The 10,999-nt window shown below is 43.7% G+C and overlaps 1 long non-coding RNA gene across 1 annotated transcript; it reads right to left on the reverse strand.

Moving 5' to 3' along the window:
- Window positions 1–295: 295 nt before the first annotated feature.
- Window positions 296–9,501, reverse strand: LOC139838594 (uncharacterized). The gene is made up of 3 exons (XR_011756030.1): window positions 9,212–9,501; window positions 8,994–9,096; window positions 296–5,192 (listed from the first exon to the last, which is right to left on the reverse strand). It is a non-coding gene; the product is annotated as an uncharacterized lncRNA (long non-coding RNA).
- Window positions 9,502–10,999: the final 1,498 nt, after the last annotated feature.

Here is a 10,999-nt window from a genome sequence, read left to right on the forward strand (position 1 = left end):
ATTTGCTAAATGCACAAGAACAAAAGGTAGCAAAGTTATTTATGACTCCATATTCGGATTATGTTTGATGAGATGAACGTGATGAAAGGCCGAAACGTTAAAGGCTTGTTTCCGAAAATTCTTCAAATAGAAAAAACGTTATATCAATTAGGGACCGACAGACTTTTATCAAAAAAGAAAGGGACTGGCTGACTAATAGATAACGCATATCTTATCTCCAAAAAGGGATCGTGAGACACATAACTAAAACAAATAGAAACAGATACTAGCTCCTATAGAAGAAAACTCCGTGCCATAAAAAAGTGTGTCCAATCTGTGTTTCATAAGTAGCAACAAAATCGACGACAGGACAAACAAGCCTTCAATGTACCACATCACAATCAGATAGTTTCTTTTATTCAGGTCTATATGTACATTGCCATCCTCAATTACAATCTCATTACAGATCTATGCTTTGATTGACACAGGTAACTACAACACAGGTTACAAGCTTTGACCACAATCACAACTCTTGAAGATTGATCTACTTCAGTTCTACAAGGAGAAAGACATAATCTGTGCAGGTAAATCATCAATCATCAAAACAAATCTTACAAAACTGTAACAGCAATGGTTTGAAGAACTTTGAGTCAGAAACAAACGTAAGATCAATCTATTCTCGGAAACAAAAAGAAATAGCTTTTGTATTTAGGTCTGTCCCTTAGTGATGTGATTATACAGATGTTATAGTATATGAAGTTATGAACTTCCCATCGTCAAGTACAATCTCAGTGCACACTAAATCTGTGCTTATATTAACTCACGCGTAACTACAACACTAGGGTGAAAGTACCGACCATGATACCTGGTCTTAAACAATAATCTCGGACATCAAGAACAAATAAAAAAAATCATATGGTGAAATTTTGATCGAAACTATCAAAAAACTGAACACTAATATAGTGTTCCAATATCTGCAAAAAATGCTGACGATATTTTTGTTTTCACATCGTACTTGCAGACCCTCTTTTAACATTTTTTTATGCATTTGTTGTTCAACAGGAAGAAACAATGAAAAGAAAAGGTAGGGCGCATAGCAAGGATTTTGACAAACCTACCAAGATGGTCAAAAGCTACCAAATAAGCAATCCAACAAGGTGATCTGTTACTGATCCTGAATCTGCAATAGCTACTACATACCTAAACTGACATGATATTTCATTACTCCCTCCGATTCATATTAATTGACTTCAATATGTGTCGGGGGGAAGACCCCGGATAGGGCAATGGACGCGGAGCAGCCGGCTGGCCACTGGCCGGCTCGCGGCAAAGGCCGGCTGAGGAGCAGCCGGCTGGAGCCGTGGCCGGCTGGTCCGGAAGCCGGCTGGCTCTAGGTCCTAGTCGGCCTGGCTGCGGCCACCAACGCTGTAGCTGGGCCGGCTTCTACAAGCCATATCCGACTGGGGTTTGTACCTCAGACCGACTCGAGGCTGGCGAGTCTTGCACTGGAAGGAACCGGGTTGGTGATCCGGGTTCCCAAAGTCCACGCTGACTTCATCTTCCGTAAAGCGCGGGGCACTGTGGAGCAATAGTGCCACGCGCCGGACAGGCCATCATGGCTTACGACGAGCCGTACAGGCTACAGTGGCTGACGGCGACAGGGACACTTCCTCTCCATACCGCTGACCGTGGCAGTCGGATGGGACAGGCCACGATGCCTCAACCACTCCTGACGTCACCGCCTCGGGAAGGAGCGGAAGCCGGAGCCGGCCAAGCCGGCCAGTAAACTATAGGGTCTTATATGTAAAGTGCCGGTGCCTATATAAGCCGCACTACCCCCTCTCGTGCAGGGGATCGATCATTTATTGCTTTCACCCACCTACAGAGCTGCCCTGTGAGAGAGACCATCGTCTCCCTTAGCCTCTCAGGAGCAGCCGGACACAGCTCTAGGAGCACCATTGTATTGTGTGATCATCATATACACTCATAGCAGGAGTAGAGGTTTTACCTCCATCGGAGGGCCTCGAACCTGGGTACGTCGCCGTGTCGCTCGTGCCCATACCCGCATCCGGATACCGCCGTGAGATCCCTCAGGAACCACTTCGATTAGCCACCCTATGGCATATGCCGTGACGATACCACGACAATATGAATGTATCTAGAACTAAAATGTGTCTAGATACATCTATATTAGAGTCAATTAATATGAACCGGAGGGAGTATTTTAATTGATATTATATTGATGCAAATCCAGAGAAAAAGCAAAAGGTGCAAGATTGGCAAGGAGAATCAAACTTAAAGACAAGAAAAACAGAGGACATTCGGTACTAAATGGAGATATGCCACACTGCACAGATATACCAGAAATACAAGCTATGAACGAGATGTAATCAAATCTTCACAAAGCTATTTCCTTATACGTATTATCATCCACTTGGTTTAGTTACTATTTTGAATTCAATTGTTTATCTTTTCATTTGCATAATGCTAAACTGGTAATACGATATACTAGAGGCAGCATTACCTCCACGGATATGATGAACTAATATTGATCTTACCCAGTTCACATATGGTTATTCAACCTATCATATTTTTTAAATATCAAATTCATGATAACAAACCTTAATGCACTATGGATAAAACAGACTAGGGCAAAATCTGCATTTTGGATTGCCACAACGAACAATGTCCTGTACAGATTTTTATCATTTTCATTGACCACTGCAAGAAACAATTTATAAAAACTCAATTCTGCTACGCAGGGCAAGTTATTCAGCAGAGATAGCTAGACAAGCAAGACAAGACAGGAAAAGAAAGATGCAAAGCAAGAGTAATGCAGAACCAGCACCAGAAGAAAATCTGATCATTAGTAAGAATGGTAATACTAAAAGGTAAGTAACAAAACGAAATCCAATCAAGATCTACAATTCAAATATTTACTAATATGGTATTTCTGTTATGCACATGTACAGGACTACAAGTAACCCCAAGAAAACGGCATCAAAATCAAGGATAAATATCAAATCGTCAGATGTGTAAGTTGTATTAAGTTTGATTTTAGTATGAACAATAACAACCAGTCCAAATATTTAAAATGATGCTAACAAACTTGAACAGGAAACCCGAAAGAACTGATATGAAAATTTGGAAGTTCGGAATACCGACCTGCAAGTGTGAACGATGTGGTGCAATTTTCTGGTATGAAGAAAGAACTAAGGGTAAAGGGAAAAGCACGCCAACTTTCGGACTATGCTGCCAACAGGGCAAGGTTGACTTGCCACCCATAAGAGAGCCACCGGCTTACCTTATGAAGTTGCTAAGGAGAGGCAGAGCCAAGAGATCGAAAAACTACATGCAGAATATCAGATTGTACAACTCGATGTTTGCTTTCACGTCAATGGGAGGAAAGGTAGACAAAAAAATAAACAATGGCAATGGGCCTTATGTTTTTAGAATGAGTGGGCAAAACTACCACAAAATTGGTACTCTACTACCTGAAGGTGTAGACAAGCCGCGATGGGCACAATTGTACATCTATGACACTGAAAATGAGGTAAAAAACAGGATTATGGCGTCAACATCAGAAGATAAAAGGGATTCAATAGATCCTCATACTGTTGAAGGCCTTAAAAATATGCTGGACAGAGAAAATATACTAGCAAAAACATTCAGAATGGCAAGGGACAGATTCAAAGAAGGTGGCTACAACGACTTGAAATTAAAGCTAATCAATAAACGCCGCGCAGATGGAAGGCCACATGACATGCCATCTGCAACTGAAGTTGCAGCCCTGATTGTGAATGATTCGGAAGTAAATAGAAAAGGACGGGATGTCATTGTTCAGTACAAAGACATGAGGCCGAGAAGAATATCAGAGAACCATCCAAAATTCATGGCTATGCAATATCCACTACTATTCCCCAATGGAGAAGATGGATACAGACAAAATATACCTTACATAGTGAGAGAAGGAGCGAAATTCAAGAGGAAGCATGTCACAATGCTGGAATACTATGCGTATCGTCTACAACAACGTACTAACCAATCAATGCACTTGTTGATGTGTGAAAAGCTTACATTGCAGTACATTGTGGATGCCCTTGCATGCATTTTGCAGTACAGACTAGACTGGATCAGAAGACATCAAGGAAGCCTAAGGACAGAACTATATGCTGGCTTGCAAGACGCAATAGAGAGAGGAGATACAAGGGCTGACCAAGTAGGAAAGAGGATATTACTGCCATCTAGCTTCACAGATAGCCCTAGATACAAAGCACAAAACTACCAAGATGCCATGGCAATATGCCGCTGGGCTGGATACCCAGACCTATTTGTGACATTCACATGCAACACAGCTTGGCCGGAGATTCAATCTATGCTACAGGGCGGACAGCAAACATCATGGGAAAGACCAGATATTGTTGACCGGGTGTTCCACATAAAGCTCAAGGAGTTCATGAGAGACATAAGAGAAAGGGAATACTTCGGAAAAACAATCGCAAGTAATAATCTACTGACGTGATCACAAATGTTACTTTCTTTCTATGCCAAATTAACTAACCATTATTATATTTATAAACATTGCAGTTGTATACGCAATAGAGTTTCAGAAAAGAGGCCTCCCACATGCCCACATAGTCATATTCCTCGACAAGAAGGAAAAGAAACACAAATATCCAGAACCATCAGAGGTAGACAAGATAACAAGCGCGGAGATCCCAGACAAGGACATCGATCCAGAAGGATATGCAGCTGTTGAAAACTTCATGATGCACGGACCGTGCGGTGTAGCCAACACGAATTCACCATGCATGGTCGATAACAGATGTATAAGAAAGTTCCCAAGAAAGTTCAACATCAATACGACCATCGATGAAGATGGATATCCAGTATACAGAAGGCGAGATGACAAGAGATACATACAGAAGGGGGAAGAAAGATTGGATAACAGATACGTCATTCCATACAATAGAAATCTACTGGTCAAGTATCAAGCACACATAAATGTGGAGGTTTGCAACAGATCTCTATCAATAAAATACCTTTTTAAACATATAAATAAAGGTGATTACCAGACAACAGCGCTAATAGAAAATGATGAGATCAAGAGCTACCTCGAATGCACATATATATCAGGAAATGACGCATGTTGGAGAATATTTCAGTTCGAGATGCACTTCCGAGATCCCTGCGTTGAAAGGTTGCCTTTCCATCTGCAGAATGAGCAACACCTCATTTTCTCAGATTCTAGAGACTTACAGAAGATCGTACAGAAAGAAAGAGTAGGAATAACTAAATTTACACAGTGGATGGAGACAAACAAGATGTGTGAAGAAGCCAGACAACTAACATACACAGAATTCCCGTCAAAATGGGTATGGAATAAGAAACAGTCAAAGTGGACCAAAAGGAAGAAAGGAAGATCAGTTGGAAGAATATATTACGCACATCCAGCAAGCGGCGAAAAATATTACATGCGAATGCTACTTAACGTTGTCAAAGGATGCACATCTTTCGAAGACATAAGAACTGTAAATGGAGTTGTCTACACATCATACAAAGCAGCTTGCGAAGCCCTAGGATTTCTTGATGATGACAAAGAGTGGCTTGAGTGTATCAATGAGGCATCAAACTCAGCGACTGGAATCCAGCTAAGACAACTTTTCACAACCATCTTATGCCACTGCGAAGTTACAAGTCCTAAACTCATGTGGGAATCATGCTGGGAAGCTCTAAGCGAAGACATGGAGTACAGACAGAGAAAACTCTTGAACTATCCTACACTTTGTCTGACGGCTTCACAGAAGCAAGGACATACCTTGGTGGAAATAGAGAAGCTCATGAGACAAACCGGAAAGACACTTAATGACTACCCAGGAATAGAACTTCCAAATTCTTCAGAGATAAATGAACTTGGAAACAGACTGCTCAATGAAGAGATGAGCTACAACAAAGAGGAGCAAAGAGAAGAGCACTCGAGGATCTTTGGTAATCTTAACTCTGAACAGCTAAATGCATTTGATTCAATAATGGAGTCAATCGATAAAGATTTGGGAAAACAGGTATTTGTGGACGGATATGGTGGAACAGGTAAGACCTACTTATGGAAGGCAATCACAACAAAACTGCGTTCTGAAGGTAAGATAGTACTAGCAGTAGCGTCAAGTGGTATTGCAGCGCTGCTTCTACAGGGAGGTCGAACAGCTCACTCAAGGTTCCACATCCCACTAATCCTTACAGAAGAGTCAACATGTGACATTAGACAAGGTTCACACTTGGCAGAACTGTTAAAAAGCACATCGCTAATACTATGGGATGAGGCTCCAATGGCAAACAAGATATGTTTCGAGGCACTCGACAGAACTCTAAGGGATATATTAAAGCATAAAAGTGAAAACACCAGTGAGAGACCATTCGGTGGAATGACGGTGGTTCTAGGAGGGGACTTTCGCCAAATTCTTCCAGTTCTACCGAAGGGAAGAAGACATAACATAGTCATGGCATCCATTAAAAGGTCATATCTTTGGAAACAGTTCCATATATTGAAGCTAACAAAAAACATGCGACTAAATTGCATGACAGATGATGAAACAGAGAAACAAAAGGTCGCAGAATTCGCTGAGTGGATTCTGAATATTGGAGATGGAACCAATACATCATCAGAAGGTGAGGAATTGATAAAAATACCAAGTGACATAATACTAAAGAAAGGAACTGATCCAAAAAAGGCAATAGTCGAAAGCATCTATCCAAATTTAAGGGAGAGGTACCGCCAGCGAGAATTCTTAGAAGAAAGAGCAATCTTATGTCCAAGGAATGAAACAGTCCGCGAGATAAATGAATATATAATGGATCAACTAGAAGGTGAAGAGAAAACTTATCTAAGTTGTGACACAGTATGCAAGGCAACAACCTTAAATGGTGAAACACATATGCTAGACACAACTGAATTCCTAAACAGCTTAACGTTCCCAGGAATTCCAAATCATGAGCTAAAGCTGAAAGTAGGGCTACCAGTGATGCTGCTACGTAATATCAACCAAAGTGCCGGGCTATGCAATGGTACAAGGATGACGATTATTCAACTTGGAAGAAGATTCATCGAAGCCCAGATAATAACAGGAACACATGTGGGAGAAATGGTCTATATTCCAAGAATAATAATGTCACCAACAGAATCAGCGTGGCCATTCGTTCTAAAAAGGAGGCAATATCCTATTTCTGTGTGCTTTGCTATGACAATCAACAAAAGTCAGGGACAATCACTAAATAAGGTAGGAGTATATCTACCTAAGCAAGTTTTCACGCACGGACAGCTATATGTGGCATTTTCAAGAGTCACGAGACGGGATGGGCTGCGGGTAATGGTCAATGATGAAGATAGCAAAGAGGAAGATGTTGTCAAGAACATAGTCTACAAAGAAATTTTCTAAAGGTAAGATAGAAGGACACATTTTTATATACTGCTTCTTCGACTTAATGATTCTACTATCCTTTCAAAATATGTGAAAACAAAGATATTTTTTAGTCAGCTGCGATATATTTCAATTAAAAAATGACTTAATTATGCTAACAAGATTGTTATACACTATACGCAGGATGGATATGGTACAACTCTGCACAGTTCTCAGAAACATGCTTCACGATTCGATGTTGGTAGTTAACAATATTTTGCTAAAAGCTTAAAACACGATTACTTTCTTTGAATGTTATGGGATTCAATAAGCTTATGGTTTCTTACAATGATATTTATATAAAATCTATGCTTCAGAAATTATTATTCTGATAATTTAATAGTCTATATTATCAAACTGTTTCGATAATACACAATGCTAATCACATCCGATGTTGAAAGTTTCAAGGTTCTATTAGATTATGTAGTACAACTGCATGAGTCTATATTTATGAGAACATCCACACATTAAAAAAACTATATATGTACTAAACTGGAATTAGAACGTTTCTACTTTTCATTTCTTTGATTAGTCTGACTTTCCAAAAATATTACCATAGAGATAGGTGGCATATGCAATGGAAGAAAGGGAAAATATATAAAATGGATGTGCACATGCGATTTAAAATTAATGTAATTTAGACTTTACATAGATAAATATTCATGTAGCAATTATAACATCTAAATGATAAAATTAAAGCTAATAACTAATAAACTTAACACTTGGTTTTGTTAGATATGCATGGGGGTAGGGGGGGCTAATACTGCCGATGCCGATCCCAAGCCCAAGAAAAAGGTGGAGGTGGCATGAAAACATTGCGAGTAACAAACACAACATTACATTACATATTTTATCAGTAAGTTAGATCGCAAAGGGATTGAAATATCCAATTGCTGAAATTGTAATGTACCATGGTTTATAGTACCCAACTGTATAACAACACTAACCACAGAACTAAGGATTTCAGCAGGAGACAATTAGGTAACATACTAACATCCTCTGGATCAACAAATACATGGTGTGATATGTGCAAAAACTATCTCATCAGGCCACCGTCAGGGTGCTGAGTACATAAGCAAAACACAACTGCCTTGTAACCAATTGTAAAATCATTGGTATGGGACCTACTTACACATGTGTACTTTAGCTTGCAGATAAAACCAATACCACTTAAAGGAGAATGACTCAAGAGCAAAAAAAAAAAAGGCCTGCTAATGCTACGACTGTAGAAATCTAAACCTGGGAGCACCATGTGGAGCTGAAACTGAGATTGGATCAAATAAAGATGGAAGGGACAAGAGAGAAAAGAATATCGTGTGATATCACAAGAGAACGTATTCCTACTTCAATTGCAGAATCAGAGCTATAAAAACAAGGCTGGTACCAATTCATGGCTGCGTCCTCGCGGATTAAAAAAAAAGCAGGCACCAGGCCCTGTATTCTTCTCCAAGTAGAGCAGTCATAATAACCAAGATAGTTCCGTGAGCTTGGGTGAGCAACCAAAGGCTTCACTTGGGGAGCAGCAGAACATATAATTTGGGGAGCAGCAGGTACACTGACCTTGCAAACCAACAAACACAACCAGGCACGGGGTTCCCTTTGTTGGGAGCGACGGAAGGCTCCCCGGGATCCAACATGTTGCACAGCTCAGCGAAAACACAGCCTACAACAACAAAGAAAGGCAGGAATTTCAAGACGACGTACGGCGGAGGAATCCTCCCCCAAATTACACGAAAGCTTTTCGCGTCGAGGTGCGTTGGGCGGGGACAAATAATTACCTTGTGGATGACGCGGTGCTTGTCGGTGCCCGTGGCGCCAGTCTCGTGGCTGACCGGTGCGCTTAATGTTGGCCTGCATTTCGCTGACCATCTCGAACCGGACGCCGGCCTGCAGGAGCTCTCGGTTGACGACCGTGGCGTTTCTCATCTGAGCGAGCGCGCGCGAGATGCTCCGCCGAGCTGCGCGAGCACCATCTTGCCGGAATCGGGGGTCACCTGACTCCGGCGGTTAGGGCTCGAATCGGATTGGGGAGGAGGTGGCGGGGGCGAATGGAGTTGCTGTGGGCGCGTTTGCTAGGCTGGACTAAGAGCATGTCTAACAGGCCCCGTATAACCCGCCCACCCCGTAAAATTCCGGCGGGATACGGGGCAGGCACGCTTTGGGCCGTCTAGCAGGCTCCGTATTCGGGCTGGCCCGTTTCGGCGGAATACAGGGCCCAGAAAATCGGCCCCGCCGCCCCCTACTTATACTGGGCGCAGGTGCGAGTGAGGGGTTAACCCCTCACTCGCAACCCTAGCTCCGCCGTGCGCCGCCGCCTCCTCCTCCTGCTCCGGCGAGCAATTAGTCGCTCCCCCGCGCCGCATTCCACCCGCCGCCACCTGCATGGACTCCCGCCGCCGTAGTACCGCCTCGCCGGCGAGCGGATCGAAGCGATCCCGCTCGCCGGACACCGTGGAGGAGGCGTGGCGGCTCAAGTGCAAGAGATCCGCCGCTGGGAGCCGCCGTGCGGCGTGCCGGTACGCCGGCGCGCTGTACATGCTGGATTCGCTCCGGGAGTACGCCGCGGGCGGGCGGTGGTACCGGCAAGACCCGCCGCTAAAGCCGATGAGCGGCGAGGCCTTCGAGAAGTGGCTCGCCGAGTGGCAGCGCGACCGCGCGTCCAAGGCAGCATGGGCGGCGACCATCGGCAGCACCAGCGGCGGAGGAAGCGGAGGCGGCGAGGAGGAAGAGGAGGCGGCAGAGGAGGAGGCGGCCTTTCGGCGTGCGGTGGCCGAATCCGAGGCGGATGCCGCCGAGAAAGCTCGGGCGGAGGCAGAGGAGCAGGCGGCGGCCATCGCCGCCGTCCAGGAGTTCGAGGCGCGGGAGGCGCAGGACGCAGAGGAGGAGGCGGCCTCCATCGCCTTCATCCCCTACGTCATCCTTGACGAGTAGACGTAGGTTAGATGTAGTATGATCCGTAGTATGATCGAAATGTATGTATGATCCGTAGTATGATCAATGAAGATGAACTTCCCGGGGTTTTTATTTTTGAAAATACGGGGCGAAATACGGGGTCTGCTAGACGAAATGGCTCTTCCGTTAGCAGTTTTTCGATACGGGGCGAAATGTGAGCGTTATACGGGGCAGCGAAATACGGGGCCTGTTAGACATGCTCTAACAAAAGTACATGTTGTTTGGATGTCTAGATACAGCGTTTTGTCTCTATTCAATCACAGCTTATACGCTGACCCTCCAATGGATACACTCTTCGACTCCACGAATCGGTACAATTCGTGGTCTCCTCGTTGTAGGCCTTGATATGTAGGGTGTTTCACGACGCGCGGATGCTAGCCGCACGCTTGGCTGATGATTCCGATCAACCGGGTTGCTAGTTGTTGTATTGCACGTTTCCCTTTTTTCTTCTTCTTTGACACGTGAAGTAGGGCTGGTTGGATCGGATGCAGCCGAGTTCTGAATCCGCGTGGCAATATTAGGCTTCACATACGATTTGGCCGATACTTAAGTTGTGTCTCGATTTTCTTGACGCGCCGCCATGAAACTTTGACTGTAGCTGCCTCCGCGCTGCT

Source organism: Lolium perenne, chromosome 3 (genome assembly GCF_019359855.2).
Source record: "Lolium perenne isolate Kyuss_39 chromosome 3, Kyuss_2.0, whole genome shotgun sequence".
Taxonomy (NCBI): Eukaryota; Viridiplantae; Streptophyta; class Magnoliopsida; order Poales; family Poaceae; genus Lolium; species Lolium perenne.